Source organism: Notolepis coatsorum, assembly GCF_963971535.1.
Source record: "Notolepis coatsorum genome assembly, chromosome: 13".
In the NCBI taxonomy this organism is placed as follows: Eukaryota; Metazoa; Chordata; class Actinopteri; order Aulopiformes; family Paralepididae; genus Notolepis; species Notolepis coatsorum.
This window is the reverse complement of record NC_140177.1, coordinates 13448730-13466372: the sequence shown is the minus strand read 5'-3', so window position 1 is coordinate 13466372 and position 17643 is coordinate 13448730.

Here is a 17643-nt window from a genome sequence, read left to right as displayed (position 1 = left end):
AAAAGGTACATAATATACTTCTCTGTATTTTACTTTGGATGCGCTTATAAGGCAAAGGAATATGCGTAGGCAAATCAATAATGAATGTCCATTCTCTGGTTACGCAGGAGGTAATTATACAACCTGAATCTTAGGGAATTATATCTATGGTACACTAGTAATATATAGCGGGAGATACTGGAAGGGTCCCCCCGGTTGTAAGCCAGCAGGGGTAGAGGATCTGTCGGTAGTAGAGAGTCTGGTCAACGATGACTAAGGAGACTCCAAGTACAGGAGACGGTGCAATAGCCTCTTGATCCACAGACGAATACAGCTGTTCTCCGTAGACTGTAGCTCCACAGTGAAGAAAGCTAGCCGGCCTCAGGCTCTCTGAGGCGCGGACTCGACTTGGCTCCTCACAGGGTAAATCCAACACGTGTAGGCGTCGGCGATTCTCCGCTCCATAAATCACAGGACCAAACAAATATAATCCAGCCGCAAAGGGCTATGTAGTCGTCGGGTAGATTAATCCAGTGTACATGTCCACACGGTTCTCGTCTAGGTCTCCTCGGGTGAAAGCGCTCTGACTAAGTGCTTCTGTATTCACCTGCGCCATATTTATATGCACGGCGAACAAACTAGTGCCAACCTCATTTCTGTCTCGTAGCCCTGGGCAAGGCCGGGCTTGTACAGACATGTCTTGACGGTGACTTTGAACCTGACTCCGGAGGCATGGCTCTGGCGCCTGTGGACCGCTGTCCAATAGGAGAATGAAATATTATGGTCTGGGCTAAAGGGATATTCCGTGTATATGTACAAGGAATATACAAGGGATATCAAACGATATACAAATACTATGCAATATATATCAATCAATAAATATATATATTCGGTTTAATCTGATCCTTTGTAACACCAGGCCTACGGGTCGACGAACATTACCTCGGACCGGGCCTGGCGATACGGGAAGCACAGGGTCACCAGAGGAGGTCAAAGACCACCCCAACAGGCCCCTCTTCGCCATGCGTGAGAGAGGAGCGAAAAAGAATGGAGAACCAGCCCCTAAGCACACCGTACTTGGTATTCCCAGGCGGTCTCCCAATCAAGTACTAACCAGGACCAACCTGTGTACAGTGGTGCAGTCGTAATATGTGGATAGAGCGCATCTTTGTGCGCGCGTACTGATCATCTAGTAACACGGCGTGTAACCGCGTGTGACCACGACTGCACCACTGCCTGTGTAGCGGCCGAGATCCGACGAGATCGAGCGTGTACAGAATGGCATGGCTGTAAGCCATTACGACAGTGCTGAGTAAAAACGTACCCAACCAGGGTCTCCATAGCGCTTAACCCTGTGACACCCGGACCGACCTAGCATTTTTCCCCCTGAAAAAAGCCCAAGTCCCTCAGGGTACCAGAACAGCAGATCTGCATCCCCGGCGGACAACGGGTTCAACTGATCCGGACCAGCGTGACCAGAACCAGTCCCGTGCCCTAACCACGCCGACATGCCTACTCCAGGAGAAGGGCAGATATGCGTGTCGATCTTAACATGAAAAGAAGGCGCCACCCAGACGTTCGGGCAAACCGCGCCTGGTGGCCCACCCCAAGGGCGTGAGACCCCTCTACATATGTTCAGATCCATTCCGTCATCACCCCCCAGACATGAACGAGAATCCGTCGAAAAACCAACCCAGGTCGTGGGATTTGGTCGTCGGAAGAGGAAAAACCCCCATCTCAGTTGCTTTATAAAAACGCTGTTTCAACCACAAGCAACCAAGGCGTGCCAGTCAGTCGCCTGTTTACAGCGAGCTAGCACTATACGTGCGTCGGGACACACCCCCATCAATGAACAGGCTATTTAGACCTGTCATTGAATCCCCGAGGCGCCCAGGGGAACGACAAGAGGGGTGTGACACTTCCTAACTCCAACACTTTTTGAATAGAAAAGAAGGAAGCATCAACAGTATGTATCCCAGTCTACACAGCCAGGGGTAAAAATTTGTCACATTTTTACATCCCACCACCCTCCCATAGGAAGGAGACGGGGATCCCCAGAGAGACTTCCCACGCGAGCTGTACAGATTGAAAAGAACATATTGCACCTTGAGCCATGTAAAAAAAATTGGTTTTAGGGCTCTCCGGGGAAGAGGCACTGAACCCATACACACTCAACAATCGAATTGAATCGAATACATATACAATAGAACAGGACACCTTCTAGAGGGTCCACTCACTTTGACAATCTGAGGAGGAAGGCTCTGTACTCTGATGGAGGCTCCCTCACATGGAAGAAGGAGTCCGAACTCACAGAAGGCCCGAATAGGCGCTTGGTGAGGAGGAGCCCTGACCACCCCCCTGAAACAGATCCATCACATGGACCTGAACAGCACACGGAAGTCCTACCAACAGAGACGCGCACGGTGACGTACTCTATGGTGGGGGAATTCCTGCGGTGCACACGCCTAATATACCAGGCCGTGGGACCAGGAAACTCACCCCCCCCCCCCCCCCCCCGTAACGTGCCGAACCGCCACGTGACGGGAACCTTGAAGGACAGGGGGTGTACCCCTGACCGACAGAAACAAGGAGAAGAGGAAAGGTTACCAGTTCACCCCTTTACGACCCCACACCCATGATACGATGTAATGACAAAAAGAGAATATGACACAGTCATAGTCAGCTCTATGAAGCGTTTGACAGCTCCACACAGCGCATGAGCTAACCTGCTATCTGATTTTTACTAAGGAAAAAACACAGAATAGAGAGGGCTCTAAGAGCCCCGGTCCAACATACACATGTGCTTCTGTGGCCAGTCCAACCCAGTTGTAGGTCACATGACACACACAACCCATCATCACCTACAAAAAATGGCAAAAACACTCAACAGAGGAACGCCGTTTTTCACAATGAGAGAATACATAATTCTCGATTAGTATCGGCCACAGGCCTTGCTAAGCACACACGACAGCGACCAAACCATCTTTTCTTTTAGGAAAATAAAGTTTCTCCAGCAGTTTTAGCACAACCTCAGCAATCAAGCTTAAGGGTTACATCGCATCCCTACCACACAAAAGACACAAATTAGTGCACAACATGTCTGATAGGAGGATGAAAAAGTCCCCAGGGAACCGGAGGGAAAACACAATCCTCTTATTTTACCCTCAATACGGCCAGTTAAAACAGGAAAACCTGTTAATATGTGAACACACTGTTCATTGTCATCACAGGCTGAGAAAAGAACATTCTTTTACTCACTTGTCACCAAGCATAGCTTCATAGGTTAGTTACCTTAGTTGTGAGTACACGGTACATATAAACACCATGATGTTTCTCACACAACAACCAGATCATTTTCACATCTGTAACAACAACCCGATTTGCACGGAAAAGCTAACTGCCAGTGACAAAGACAGTTCACACATAACTCGTGTCGTATCCTAAATGCATTGCAGCAACACACGTTTGGGAAAACATCGTTATTCACAAAACATTTAGAAAAGTAAAACCAGAAGACGTGTTATAAGGTCTGGTCAAACCTTGTCCTACCCGGAACGTAGATCAGCGAAGTGCAGTCACAGACACCGTAGGAACACAGCCGCTCCTGTGTTGTTCGAACTGGGCAGCGTCGCCGCTCCAACCCGCACTACAGTCCTCTTTGTTGACGCAACCTTGCCGTCCTGGCTCAGGGCAGGGTCGACGAAACATCCCCTGTCAAGGATGACGTCGTAGTCAAGAGTGTAAAACATGTTACAATCAAAGCACGTTCAACAGAGTAGCATTAAGCTAACGGCCGCTCCAACCGTTCGGGCGCTACTGCCCCTGCTCGCGAGACGCCGAGCTAACGGCGCACGCGACCAGAAGCGAGCTTGCGGCGGCGCGCGAGGAGCTGAAGCTCCCCGCGCCAGGCCTTGGCCTATAGCAGCAAGCTAACGTTACCTAGTGATCACGACATGCTAGCGCCGCAGCTAACAGCTGACTGGCTAACAGCAGGCCCAACCTAAGTAGGCCATGCAGCGATCCCAGCAGGCTAACGCAGCAGCTAACAGCTGACTGACTAACCGTAAGCTAAGCAGCTATCACCTGAACATGTATACAATGACATAACACTCACCCAGACAGGCCACCGTTCTGAACCTCTCCTCACTTTTTAAGAGAAAAGAGAAACAAGATGTCAACACTGCTTTACAACGGTGATTTTACCAACACCCGACGGAATCAGCACAATACCAAACTGGCCTGTGTAGCTGACTTGAACATGGATCTGCCGCTATCGCACATCCATGCACATATCTCCTCGTGAAGGAATACTCTCATTTGGATATGAAAGAAGGGGCTTAACACGGGACAGAGAGAAATCCACTCGTCCAGAAAACACAGGGATCACCAGTGTTAATGGTCGCGGCCCACTAGTTAAACTAAAATGGCTTCAGACCAAGGTCTCCTGTCGTCTAGGAGACTGAACAAAGGACCCTAGCCTGGGGCCGGTTTTCATAACATTGTCAATTAGTCCCCATAGCACTAACAGACAAGTGGAGCCTGCCAGCAAAACACTACTCACCCAACCTGGAACGCACCGCTTCTCACAACAGCGGTGCGCCACTACAGTCCCTGCACCGCCGGAGGGTTTCACTCCGTCCAGCCGCATCCAAGAAGACTGTAGCTGGGAGGTATGTAGCGGCGTGAACCCCCAATACAAAACCAGTGGAGTTTGTGGAATGATCACCATCTTCCAGACACTCCAGTACGAAGACAATATCGCCGTATTTTCTCATTTTAAAATAGTGAGAGAGAAAATAAAGATATGATGTCAACGTATTCTCCTTATTCTTCCTTTCCTTAGAGCAATATTTTTCTCCACGTCAAGTGGGCATATGAGCAACACGTTGCTTGTGATGAAATTTGCGAAGGAGATGAGTGTGTGGCCCATCCCTGCTTATGTAGGTGAGCGGATGGGGGTGTGGCCAGATGAATGCTGGCATTTAAAGGTACATTTGAAATTTATTCAGTGTGCATACGCTGAAGCGAGATTATGCATGAGACGCTGAGCGTGAGCTAGTGTGGCACAGAACGTTGGTAGTCTGAGTTTTTTGATTGATTGAAAATTTGTATTAACAGATTGCAGAATAGGTACAATACACACAATTGTTAAGGGTATGCAGACCAGAGAAAGACTTTCGTCTTGTTTACATCAGGGTGCCCCATTTTCAATTCATCATAACATATTATCACATACATGACATACAGATAGACAGGGAGAGTGGGGTAATTTGTGCCAAGGGGCAAGTAGTGTCACCCCTGTTAAATCTTGAAAACCATAGAAGAAGTTGGTCATGTGACAACATATCTTTGAAGAGGCATCCATTTCACTCAACCTGCAAAGAAGGGAGACACATTTAAGCACATTTAAGCACATTTAAGTAAAAAAAAAAACATTGTTTTGCCCTCTAAAGTAAAATTTGTATGATCAAGGTTTTTTGATTGCTGTGTTTGAACAATTATAGACAACTTTGAAAACAGTTCACACATGTTTTAGTGCTTTAGTAAGCTACACCATGAGTCTATACAGTTAGCATGATTCTAGATCAAAACAGCTGGGGGATGAATTTTTTTCAAAATGGTAGGCTTGGGGTGATTTGTGCCAAAGGGCCTGGGTTAAGTTGTGCCAGATGTTCTGTTTGTTAAGTTGCCCCAACTTATAATTATTAACTATATATATTACTTTATTGTATTTTATTGTTATTGTACATTGTATTCTTCTTACATATGATCACTAAAACTATGTGATATTCTTAATTTTAGACCAAAATCCATCATGCCACGCAGATACAAACGAAAGACAGACAGGGTTTCAACTCCTCTTGAGAAGTTGGAAAGAGCAGTGAAAGAGGTGCAACAGGGGAAGACTATATACGTCAGGTTGGAAAGGAGATGAAGATCTGCAGGATGCTTTTACCGCTTTTGACATTAAAATGATCTGTTTTACTTAAAATTATCAATGGCACAATTTACCCCAGTGTATGCTCTCTAATGTCACAACTTACCCCGCACCGGGGGCAAGTTGTGCCACAAAACCACTTTTTTTTCTAAAGCTATATATCTGAAACAGTTTATTTAAGATCCAAAGTGATTGTCCCCAGGGATGCACAACATCCTAAACTATATGTACATATTTCAGTTGGGGGCATTACTGTAATCCCCTTGCTTTAAAGGCACTTTAAGTAAAAGGTGGGGTGGGGTGGCGGGGGGGGTAACTGTACATTGGATTATCGACAAAACCTTACTTGGTCCCAAGAAGAGGGTCTCATGTATTATTGGGTTTAATAGGACATTTATTGTACATTGGAGGGGGTTTGCGTTAGGAAATTTACAGGGGCCAGTTTCGAATTGCAGTCTCTCGTAGGTGTTCTTTGAGAGTGGTTTTGAAAGTGGGTAGTGATTTACATTCCTTTACAGCTTTGGGTAGGGCGTTCCACATTGATGTGGCATAATTGTGAAACGTGTTTAGTCCCTTGTTTGAGCCAAATCTGGGTTTAACATGATTTGTGGAGCTCCCTCTGGTGTTGTGGTTGTGGTATTCACTGACCTTTGGGAAGTTTTTTGACATGTACATGGGTACCATAGTCGTGTAGTGTATCTTGTAGACCAGGCCCATTGCAAGTTGCTGTACTCTGTCGTCTACTCTAAGCCATCCTAGGTTGTCAAAGTGGGCAGGGGTGAGGTGGGTTTTAGGAGTAAGGTCAAGCAGTAGTCTGACCAGTTTGTTTTGAGATGTTTGTAATTTTGTTTTTAGCGCCTTTGCGGTGCTTTGGTACCATGAGGTGCAAGCATAGTCGTAGTACCCTTGAATGAGTGCTCCTGCCAGAGTCTTCAGGGTATTCTTGTTTACCAGAGAGGAAATCTGGTACAAGAATCGAGTTCGTTGGTTGACTTTATTGGATGCCATTTTGTCACAGGAAAGATTTTCCTCTAGGATGGAACCTAGGTATGTAATTTCATCTTTCCTTGTGACAATATTGTCACCCACTGTAACTGAGAAGCCGTCGGTCTTGCTGAGTTTGTTATTTGAACCGAAGAGAATGGACTCTGATCAGATTGTAATGTTGAAGATCTAGTCCAGAATCCATTAACTTCTACTCTGTAGTGGGGGAAGCGGTAGAGCGATTGAAACGTAGGCTAGTGGTCGTTCTTATAAGCTACATCATTGGGCAAACTAGTGAATTATAGTAAAATTAACAAATTTGCTGGGGAATCCTGATTCATTTCAGCTAGAAGGGCGCCTTGCAGACGTCCTCCACTAGATGGCAGTGGCAGCACACAGGCAACAGGCAACTGGACTACAGTCTCCATCACCAGCTGAATGAATGATGAATGAAAACTTTATTTAACAGATTGCAGAATGGGTACAATACAGTACGGCTCAATACACACAATTGTTAAGGGGATGCAGACCAGAGAAAGACGTTTGTCTTGTTTACATCAGGGTCCCCCATTTTCAATTCATAGCGACATTTATGACATACACAACATACATGACATTTATGGCATAGGGACATACATGACATACAGGTATGTAGTACTGTTACATTTGTGACGATATGCAAATATAGAGTACCTATAGATCCTGACAGAGTATATACATATGATGGGGAGGGGACTGTACATTAGGAGGGGGTGAGTGGGTGGGAGAGAAATATACATACGGTGGGGAGAGAATATATACATACGGTGGGGAGGAGACTGTACATTAGGAGGGGGTGGGTGGGTGGGAGAGAAATATACATACGGTGGGGAGAGAATATATACATGCGGTGTGGAGGAGACTGTCTATTAGGAGGGGGTGGGGGTGGGGGGGTTTGGACATTTACGGTGGCCAGTTTCGAATTGCAGCCTCCCGTAGGTGCTCTTTAAGAGCGGTTTTGAATGTGGGTAGGGATTCACATTCCTTTACAGCTTTGGGTAGGGCGTTCCACATTGATGTGGCATAATTGCGAAACGTGTTTAGTCCCTTGTTTGAGCCGAATCTGGGTTTAACATGATTTGTTGAGCTTCCTCTGGTGTTGTGGTCGTGGTATTCACTTACCTTTGGGAAGTATTTTGACATGTACATGGGTACCTTAGTCTTATAGTGTATCTTGTAGACCAGGCCCATTATAGTTGCGGTTGGAACACTGACCCTGGAGCAGCTTTTAGCACTGGGGAAGTAAACGTCAAATAGAACTATAGACAGCGGAGCAAGCAAGACATAACGGTTACCTGCAAGGCAGCTGGTGAAAGTGACTCACACCAGATCATTATAGATTTTTCAAATGTATGGGCACAAGTTGATGTCCTATTGCATTGTTTGCTAAAACAATATCTGGACGGTCCTGCTGACTTGTTGTACAGAACTTGTAAGTCGCTTTGGATAAAAGCATCAGCTAAATGACTAAATGTAAATGTATGGGACAAACCAATGTAGCCCAATATATGTACCTATTGTCACGGTGGTAGTTTGTGTGTATTATGTATTTCTCTATTCCCCCCTGCGTCTCTCTCTCCAGGTGCCACCCTCAGTTTGCGTGAGCAGGGCTGGGTGCATCTGAACATGGGGAAGCTTCCAGACCGTGCTAGTGGACCAAATTATTCCAATCCATAGTGGACGATTGCATGTGTGCGCTGCAAACTTGTTAGATCTACAGTTATATAGATATTATATTATTATGCTGGAGTGGTTTGTGACGGGATGTTCGATATTGGCTTTTTTACCGATATCCGATATACCGATAATGTCCAACTCTTAATTTCCGATACCGATATCAACCGATACCGATATATGCAGGGTTTCCCCCCCCCCCCCAAAAACGGAATAATTTCAGGTAATTAACATTACATAACTCTTGTCGTGGAATTAACACAACATTATGCATACTTTTGACAATAAATTAAATAAGAATGTGTTCTTACTTGCTTGCCTGGGTAAATAAAGGTAAAATAAATGTAAAAAAAAAATATTTCTTTAACCAATACAGATATTTTCCGATATAAAATTTTCATGGCAATATCGGCGAATAATATCGATAGGCCGATAATATCGGACATCCCTAGTTTGTGTACACGCTCTACTCCCTATTGTAGTGAGTCTGATTCCAAACGTTGTGTTTTGCTCTGTTCATTCCAAAGGTAACCGACGGTCTGTTTGTATGTTTGATCAGTCTGCTGCTTTCTTCTGTTAGAAAGCATCTTCCAGTTGTTCACCTTACGGATTTGTTTTGTTTCATCAGACTTGTATTGCATATCAGCTGTCCATGTTCCTTTTTCTCAGGGTAATTAATTTGTGTTACCCGCCTCAACCCCTGGGTTTCATCCAGGGACGTAGCCCTAGCTGTGGTACGGAGGGCTGCATCCTGTCTGGAGTGGTGTCTATAATCCTGTGGTACTGTGACCATCTGCTAAAGGGGCACTTCACCGAAAAAAACAATGCTGATATATTTAGCATATAAACTCACACAAATCCCCCAAAACTCTACAAGCGTTTTGCACACGTTCATTTAGTTTGACAGTTATTGACAGAACAGCCGGGGGTGAGGAGCAAAACAAGACACATACTTCACGTCGGAGAAACACTAAAAGGACATCTGCTGGACCCGCAGGGGGGGCGCTAAGGAAACAGAGAGAGGAGAACTAGGGGGAGGAGAGAGGAGAACTAGGGGGAGGAGAGAGAATAACTAGGGGGAGGAGAGAGGAGAACTAGGGGGAGGAGAGAGGAGAACTAGAGGGAGGAGAAAATAACTAGGGGGAGGAGAGAGGAGAACTAGAGGGAGGAGAGAGGAGAACTAGGGGGAGGAGAGAGAATAACTAGGGGGAGGAGAGAGAAGAACTAGGGGGAGGAGAGAGGAGAACTAGGGGGAGGAGAGAGGAGAACTAGGGGGAGGAGAGAGGAGAACTAGGGGGAGGAGAGAGAATAACTAGGGGGAGGAGAGAGAATAACTAGGGGGAGGAGAGAGAATAACTAGGGGGAGGAGAGAGAATAACTAGGGAGAGGAGAGAGGAGAACTAGGGGGGAGGAGAGAGGAGAACTAGAGGGAGGAGAGAGGAGAACTAGAGGGAGGAGAGAAGAACTAGGGGGAGGAGAGAGGATAACTAGGGGGGAGGAGAGAGGAGAACTAGGGGGGAGGAGAGAGGAGAACTAGAGGGGAGGAGAGAGGAGAACTAGGGGGAGGAGAGATAACTAGAGGGAGGAGAGAGGAGAACTAGGGGGAGGAGAGAGGATAACTAGGGGGAGGAGAGAGGATAACTAGGGGGGAGGAGAGAGGATAACTAGGGGGGAGGAGAGAGGAGAACTAGAGGGGAGGAGAGAGGAGAACTAGGGGGAGGAGAGAGAACTAGAGGGAGGAGAGAGGAGAACTAGGGGGAGGAGAGAGGATAACTAGGGGGAGGAGAGAGGATAACTAGGGGGGAGGAGAGAGGAGAACTAGGGGGAGGAGAGAGGAGAACTAGGGGGAGGAGAGAGGAGAACTAGGGGGAGGAGAGAGGAGAACTAGGGGGAGGAGAGAGAAGAACTAGGGGGAGGAGAGAGGAGAACTAGGGGGGAGGAGAGAGAAGAACTAGGGGGAGGAGAGAAGAACTAGGAAGGAGAGAGGAGAACTAGGGGGGAGGAGAGAGAAGAACTAGAGGGAGGAGAGAGGAGAACTAGGGGGAGGAGAGAAGAACTAGGGGGAGGAGAGAGGATAACTAGGGGGGAGGAGAGAGGAGAACTAGGGGGGAGGAGAGAGGAGAACTAGAGGGAGGAGAGAGGAGAACTAGGGGGAGGAGAGAGGATAACTAGGGGGGAGGAGAGAGGAGAACTAGAGGGAGGAGAGAGGAGAACTAGGGGGAGGAGAGATGATAACTAGAGGGAGGAGAGAGGAGAACTAGGGGGAGGAGAGAGGAGAACTAGGGGGGAGGAGAGAGGAGAACTAGGGGGAGGAGAGAGGATAACTAGGGGGAGGAGAGAGGAGAACTAGGGGGAGGAGAGAGAGAAGAACTAGGGGGAGGAGAGAGAACTAGGGGGGGATGAGATAGAGAAGAACTAGGGGGAGGAGAGAGAACTAGGGAGGAGAGGAGAACTAGGGGGGAGAAAAACTAGGGGGAGGAGAGGGAGATGGAGGAGAGGGAGATGGAGAGGTAGGAGGGAGACTGAGATGGAGAGAGGGAGATGAAGAGGGAGAAGGAGACAGAGAGAAGAGAGGGAGAAAGAGAGAGGAGATGGAGAGAGGAAAGGGGGAGAGGGAGATGAAGAGGGAGGAGGAGAGGGAGACAGAGAGAGGAGCTGGACGCCCTCAAGGCAGCCACAAGCCTCTTTTTAAATAAAACAATATTTTCTCTCTGTCTTGTTCATTAACGTTAGGTTATGACTATAACCAAGTTCTGTTAACACTAGTGGACGCTCAGCGTCTCATTGCATATATCTCGCTTCAGCATATATATACAGAATAAATTTCAAAATGTACCTTTAAATGCCAGCATTCATCTGGCCACACCCCCATCCGCTTACCTACATAAGCAGGGGTGGTGCCACACACTCATCTCCTTCCCAACAAATTTCACCACAATGAAAAATCAAGGGCCGCAGCGGCGTCTAGACGCTGAACGTCCACTAGTGTTAACAGAACTTGGTTATAGTCATAACTAGGGATGTCCGATATTATCGGCCGACCGATATTATCGGCCGATATCGGCAGTAAAATGTGATATCGGAAAATATCGGTATAAAAAAAAAAAAAAAAATTTTTTTTTTTTTTTTTTTTTTACATTTATTTAACCTTTATTTACCCAGGCAAGCAAGTAAGAACCAATTCTTATTTTATTTATTGTCAAAAGTATGCATGTTGGTTTAATTCAACAACAAGAGATATGTAATGTTAATTTTTACTTTTTTAATTATCATATTTTGCACAGATAATGCTTACATTTGGAAAGCCTTTTGAATGCATCCAGTGAAATTATTAATTACCTGAAATTATTCAGTTTTTTTGGGGGGAAACCCTGCATATATCGGTATCGGTTGATATCGGTATCGGTATCGGTATCGAAATTAAGAGTTGGACAATATCGGAATATCGGTATCGGTAAAAAAGCCAATATCGAGCATCCCTAGTCATAACCTAACGTTCTGTATCACACTAGCTAGAAGCTCGACAAATGTACCCCGCTGAGGCCCCCCCACAACCATCAGATCAGGGAGGACCGAGCCCCCCCGACCCCCCCTAATGGAGGGCACCCCCCCCTATTGGGGGCTTCACGGGAGGGCGACGGACCCGACCGTGCGAAGAGGCACTCAAGCAACTCAACGCACAGGGTGAGCAGACCGTGGCTTGACCCCACGACTACACACACGCACAACCCGCATGCCACCCGGGAACGGAGGGAACAACCTTGTTACTGCCCCCAGAATCACGGGGTCAAGGGCAAACCCAACCCCGTGGCAAGGCCGTAGCAGCGGAGCGCGAAGGAAGACCCAGACCCACCAAAGGGACTGGACCCCCTGGAACGGGGGCCCGGAGAAGTCCATGATGCCAGCATCAAGACCCCACCAGGTGGGCACTTAGTGACCCCGCCCCCCACATCGCCAGCGTATTCGGACAAAGGCCCCTCAGCCGAGCGGGCCCTGTCCCCCCAATCGTACACTGCCTGGCACACTGACCCTGCAGAACAGGCAGTCAGCATGGCCGTAAGCACACAAAAAAGGTTAACCAACGGAAGCAGGCAGCGCACCGGGGAAAAACCAGGCAACAAGCTGTTAACCCTAGCCTGAAGACTGCGGACGAGACAGGCGCCAGAGGGGACAGCTGAACACAGCCGCCCCGGCGGAAGGGGCGTGAGCTGGCGTTGTTGCATGACCAAGCCTCCATTTAAAAAAAACCCACCCAGAGGGGTTGAGGCAGAGAAGGCTGACACGATTGGCAGACGTCATGAACGTGCAGGGGCACCCTCAACCGGTGAACCCGGGAGTTGACACTGCTCCAACACACCAGGGAATCAACCACCTTGGTGTTACCAAATGCGGTGGTTGTTCCTATAACCCCTCAAGAAAAAAACTCCAAAACACACCTGCGGGTATACACCGGCTATACCGCAGTACAAGTGTTTCAGTTTTCAAAAAAGGGTTAACCCAGGCCTACGGGTCGACGAAACATGACTTCGGACCGGGCCCGGCGATACGGGAAGCATAGGGTCACCAGAGGAGGTCAAAGACCACCCCAACAGGCCCCTCTTCGCCATGCGTGAGAGAGGAGCGAAAAAGAATGGAGAACCAGCCCCAAGCACACCGTACTTGGTATTCCCAGGCGGTCTCCCAACCAAGTACTAACCAGGACCAACCTGTGTAGCGGCCGAGATCTGACGAGATCGAGCGTGTACAGGTTGGCATGGCCTTAAGCCATTACGACAGTGCTGAGTAAAAAATTTACCCAACCAGGGTCTCCATAGCGCTTAACCCTGTGACACCCGGACCGACCTGGCATTTTTCCTCCTGAAAAAAGCCCAAGTCCCTCAGGGTACCAGAACAGCAGATCTGCATCCCCGGCGGACAACGAGTTCAACTGATCCGGACCAGCGTGACCAGAACCAGTCCCGTGCCCTAACCACGCCGACATGCCTACTCCAGGAGAAGGGGCAGATATGCGTGTTGATCTTAAACATGAAAAGAAGGCGCCACCCAGACGTTCGGGCGAACCGCGCCCGGTGGCCCACCCCCAGGGCGTGAGACCCCTCTACATATGTTCAGATCCATTCCGTCATCATCCCCCAGATATGAACGAGAATCCGTCGATAACCAAACCAGGTCGGCGGATTTGGTCGTCGGAAGAGGAAAAACCTCCATCCCAGTTGCTTTATAAAAACGCTGTTTTAACCTCAAGCAACCAAGGCGTGCCAGTCAGTCGCCTGTTTACAGAACACCCCGAGCTAGCACTATACGTGCGTCGGGACACACCCACATCAATGAACAGGCTATTTAGACCTTTAGTCATTGAATCCCCAAGGCACCCAGGGGAACGACAAGAGGGGTGTGATACTTCCTAACTCCAACTCTTTTTAATAGAAAAGAAGGAAGCACCAACAGTATGTATCCCAGTCTACACAGCCGGGGGTAAAACATTTTCACATTTTTACATCCCACCACCCTCCCATAGGAAGGAGACGGGAATCCCCAGAGAGACTTCCCACGCGAGCTGTACAGATTGAAAAGAATATATTGCACCTTGAGCCATGTAAAAAATTGGTTTTAGGGCTCTCCGGGGAGGAATACATACACAATAGAGTAGGACTCCTTCTTGAGGGTCCACTCACCTTGACAATCTGAGGAGGAGGCTCTGTACTCTGAAGGAGGCTCCCTCACATGGAAGGAGAGTCCCAACTCACAGAAGGCCCGAATAGGAGCTTGGTGAGGAGGAGCCCTGACCACCCCCCGAAACAGATCCATCACATGGACCTGAACAGCACACGGAAGTCCTACCAACAGAGACGCGCACAGTGACGTACTCTATGGCGGGGGAATTTCTGCGGTGCACACGCCCAATATTCCAGGCCGTGGGACCAGGAAACTCCCTCCCCCCCCCCCTCACCCTGTAACGTGCCGAACCGCAACGTGACAGGAACCTTGAAGGACAGGTGGGTTTACTCCTGACCAACAGAAAAAAGGGGGAGGAAAAGTTACCAGTTCACCCCTTTACGACCCCACCCCCATGATACGATGTAATGACAAAAAGAGAGTTTGACACAGTCATAGTCAGCTACATGAAGCGTCTGACAGCTTCACACAGCGCATGAGCTAACCTGCTATCTGATTTTTACTAAGGAAAATACACAGAATAGAGAGGGCTCTCCAAGAGCCCCGGTACCAAACTTACACATGTGCTTCTGTGGCCAGTCCAACCCAGTTGTAGGTCACATGACACACACAACCCATCATCACCTACAAAAAAAAAGGCAAAAACACTCTACAGAGGAACGCCGTTTTTCATAATGAGAGAATACATAATTCTCGATTAGTATCGGCCACAGGCCTTGCTAAGCACACACGAAAGCGACCAAACAATCTTTTCTTTTAGGAAAATAAAGTTCCTCCAGCAGTTTTAGCACAACCTCAGCAATCAAGCTAAGGGTTACATCGTATCCCTACCACACAGTGACACAATGTAGTGCAACAACATGTCTGAGAGGATGATGAAGAAGTCCCCAGGGAACCGGGGGGAAAAACACAACCCTCCTACTTTACCCTTAATACGGCCAGTTGAACAGGTAAACCTGTTAATATGTGAACACACTGTTCATTGTCATTACAGGCTGAGAGAAGAATCATTCTTTACTCATATGTCACTAAGCATAGCTTTATAGGTTAGTTTAACCCCCTTAGTTGAGAGTGCTCGGTACAAGAACACACATGATGTTTCTCAACACAACAAACCAGATCATTTTCACATCTGTAATAAACAACCCTATTTGCATGGAGAAGCTAATACCAGTGACAAGACAATTCACACATAACTCGCATCGTATCCTAAATGTAGTGCAGCAACACTTGTTTTGGAAAACATCGTTATTTACAAAACATTTAGAAGGGAAAGCAAGAAGACGTGCTCAAGGTCTGGTCCAGACCTTGCCTACCCGGAGCGTAGATCAAGCGAAGTGCAGTCTCAAGGCACCGTAGTAAACACAGCCGTTCTGTGTTGTCGATCTGGGCATCGTCACCGCTCCATCCCGTCGCTACGGTCCCCCTTGTTGACGCAGTCCTTGCCGTCCTGGCCCAGGGCAGGTTCGACGAACATCCTCTGTCAAAGATGACGTCGTAGTCAAGAGTGTTTAAAACATGTTATAATCAAAGCACGTTCAACAGAGTAGCATTAAGCTAACGGCCGCTCTAACCGTCGGGCGCTACCGCCCCTGCCCGCGAGACGCGGAGCGAACGGCGCACGCGACCAGAGGGGAGACTTCGAATCCCCCCGCCTCTCCCCGTGAGGGAGAGGGGAGTTGGGAACCGCGGCGGCGCGCGAGGGGCCGGAGCCACCCCGTGCTGGGCCTCGGCCGATAGCAGCAAGCTAACGTTTCCTAGCCTAGCCTAGGTAGGCCACGACTAGCACGCAAGCTAACATTTCCTAGCCTAGTGATCACAGCAGGCTAGCGCCGCAGCTAACAGCTGACTGGCTAACAGTAGGCCCCACTAGTACGTAAGCTAAGCAGCTATCACCTGAACTTGTACACAATGATATAACACTCACTCAGACAGGCCGCCGTTCTGAAACCCTCCTCACTTTTTAAGAGAAAAGAGAAACAAGATGTTAACAGTTTTACAACGGTGATTTTACCAACACCCGACGGAGCCAGCACAATACCCAACTGGCCTGTGTAGCTGACTTGAACACAGATCTTCCGCTAATGAACATCCATGCCCATATTTCCTCGTGAGGGAATACTCTCATTTGGATATGAAAGACGGGGCCTACACGGTGACAGAGAAAACATCCACTCGTCCAGAAAACACAGGGATCACCAGTGTTAATGGTCGTGGCACATTAGTTAACTATAATGGGCTTCAGATCAAGGTCTTCCGCTGTTGCCTAAGAGGCTGAACAAAAGACCTTAATCTGGGGCCGGTGTTCGTAAACATTGTCAGCCAGCCCCCATAGCACAAACAGACAAGTGGAGCCGCAAGCAAAACATCACTCACCAACCTGGAACTCACCGCTTCTCACAACAGCGGCGCGTCCTACAGTTCAGCTGTGTCCTGAAAGGTTTTACCGCAATCCAGCCACAGCAAGGAACTGCAGTTGAGAGGCATGCAGCGGCATGCTCCCAATACGAAAACCGGTGGAGGATTTTAGAATGATCACCATCTTCCAGACACTCCAGTGACGAAGACAATATCGCCGTATTTTCTCGAAAATAGTGAGAGAGAAAATAAAGATATGATGTCAACGTATCTCCTTGTTCTTCCTTTCCTCAGAGTAAATATTTTTCTCCACGTCAAGTGGGCATATGAGCAACACGTTGCTTGTGATGAAATTTGAGAAGGAGATGAGTGTGTGGCACCACCCCTGCTTATGTAGGTAAGCGGATGGGGGTGTGGCCAGATAAATGCTGGCATTTAAAGGTACATTTTGAAATGTATTCAGTATATATATGCTGAAGCGAGATATATGCAATGAGACGCTGAGCGGGAGCTAGTGTGATACAGAACAGGTTTATTTCTCATGATTAAGGCTACATGCATAAGATCTTGATGACAGTCCATTAAATGCACATCAGTCACTCTGACTTTGCTGTTCACTCCTGTCAAACGCGGCATCTAATGACACACAGAGATTAGAGATTAATACCATTTTGCTACACGTTAACACATCACTGATCTATCATCTTAACTTCACAATAGATTCTGAATGGGTCTCGTCTGCCCCTGTGAGATGACGGCTCTTAACTCTACATGGAAGACTAGATCAGGTCAAGTCAAATGTTCCTTCATTAATCCCGTTGGGGACCCTCTGATGAGCCTTCAATGATGAGTTCAAATCAGAAATCTTAAAGACGTTTTATATGGCAGAGGTGATATGCTTGAATATCAATTGATTGAGGAAAGGTTTCAAGAACTGTTTAAACAGTTTAGAACCTGACAGTCTTTCTTCCTGTTTGACACCCACACAGTTTAAA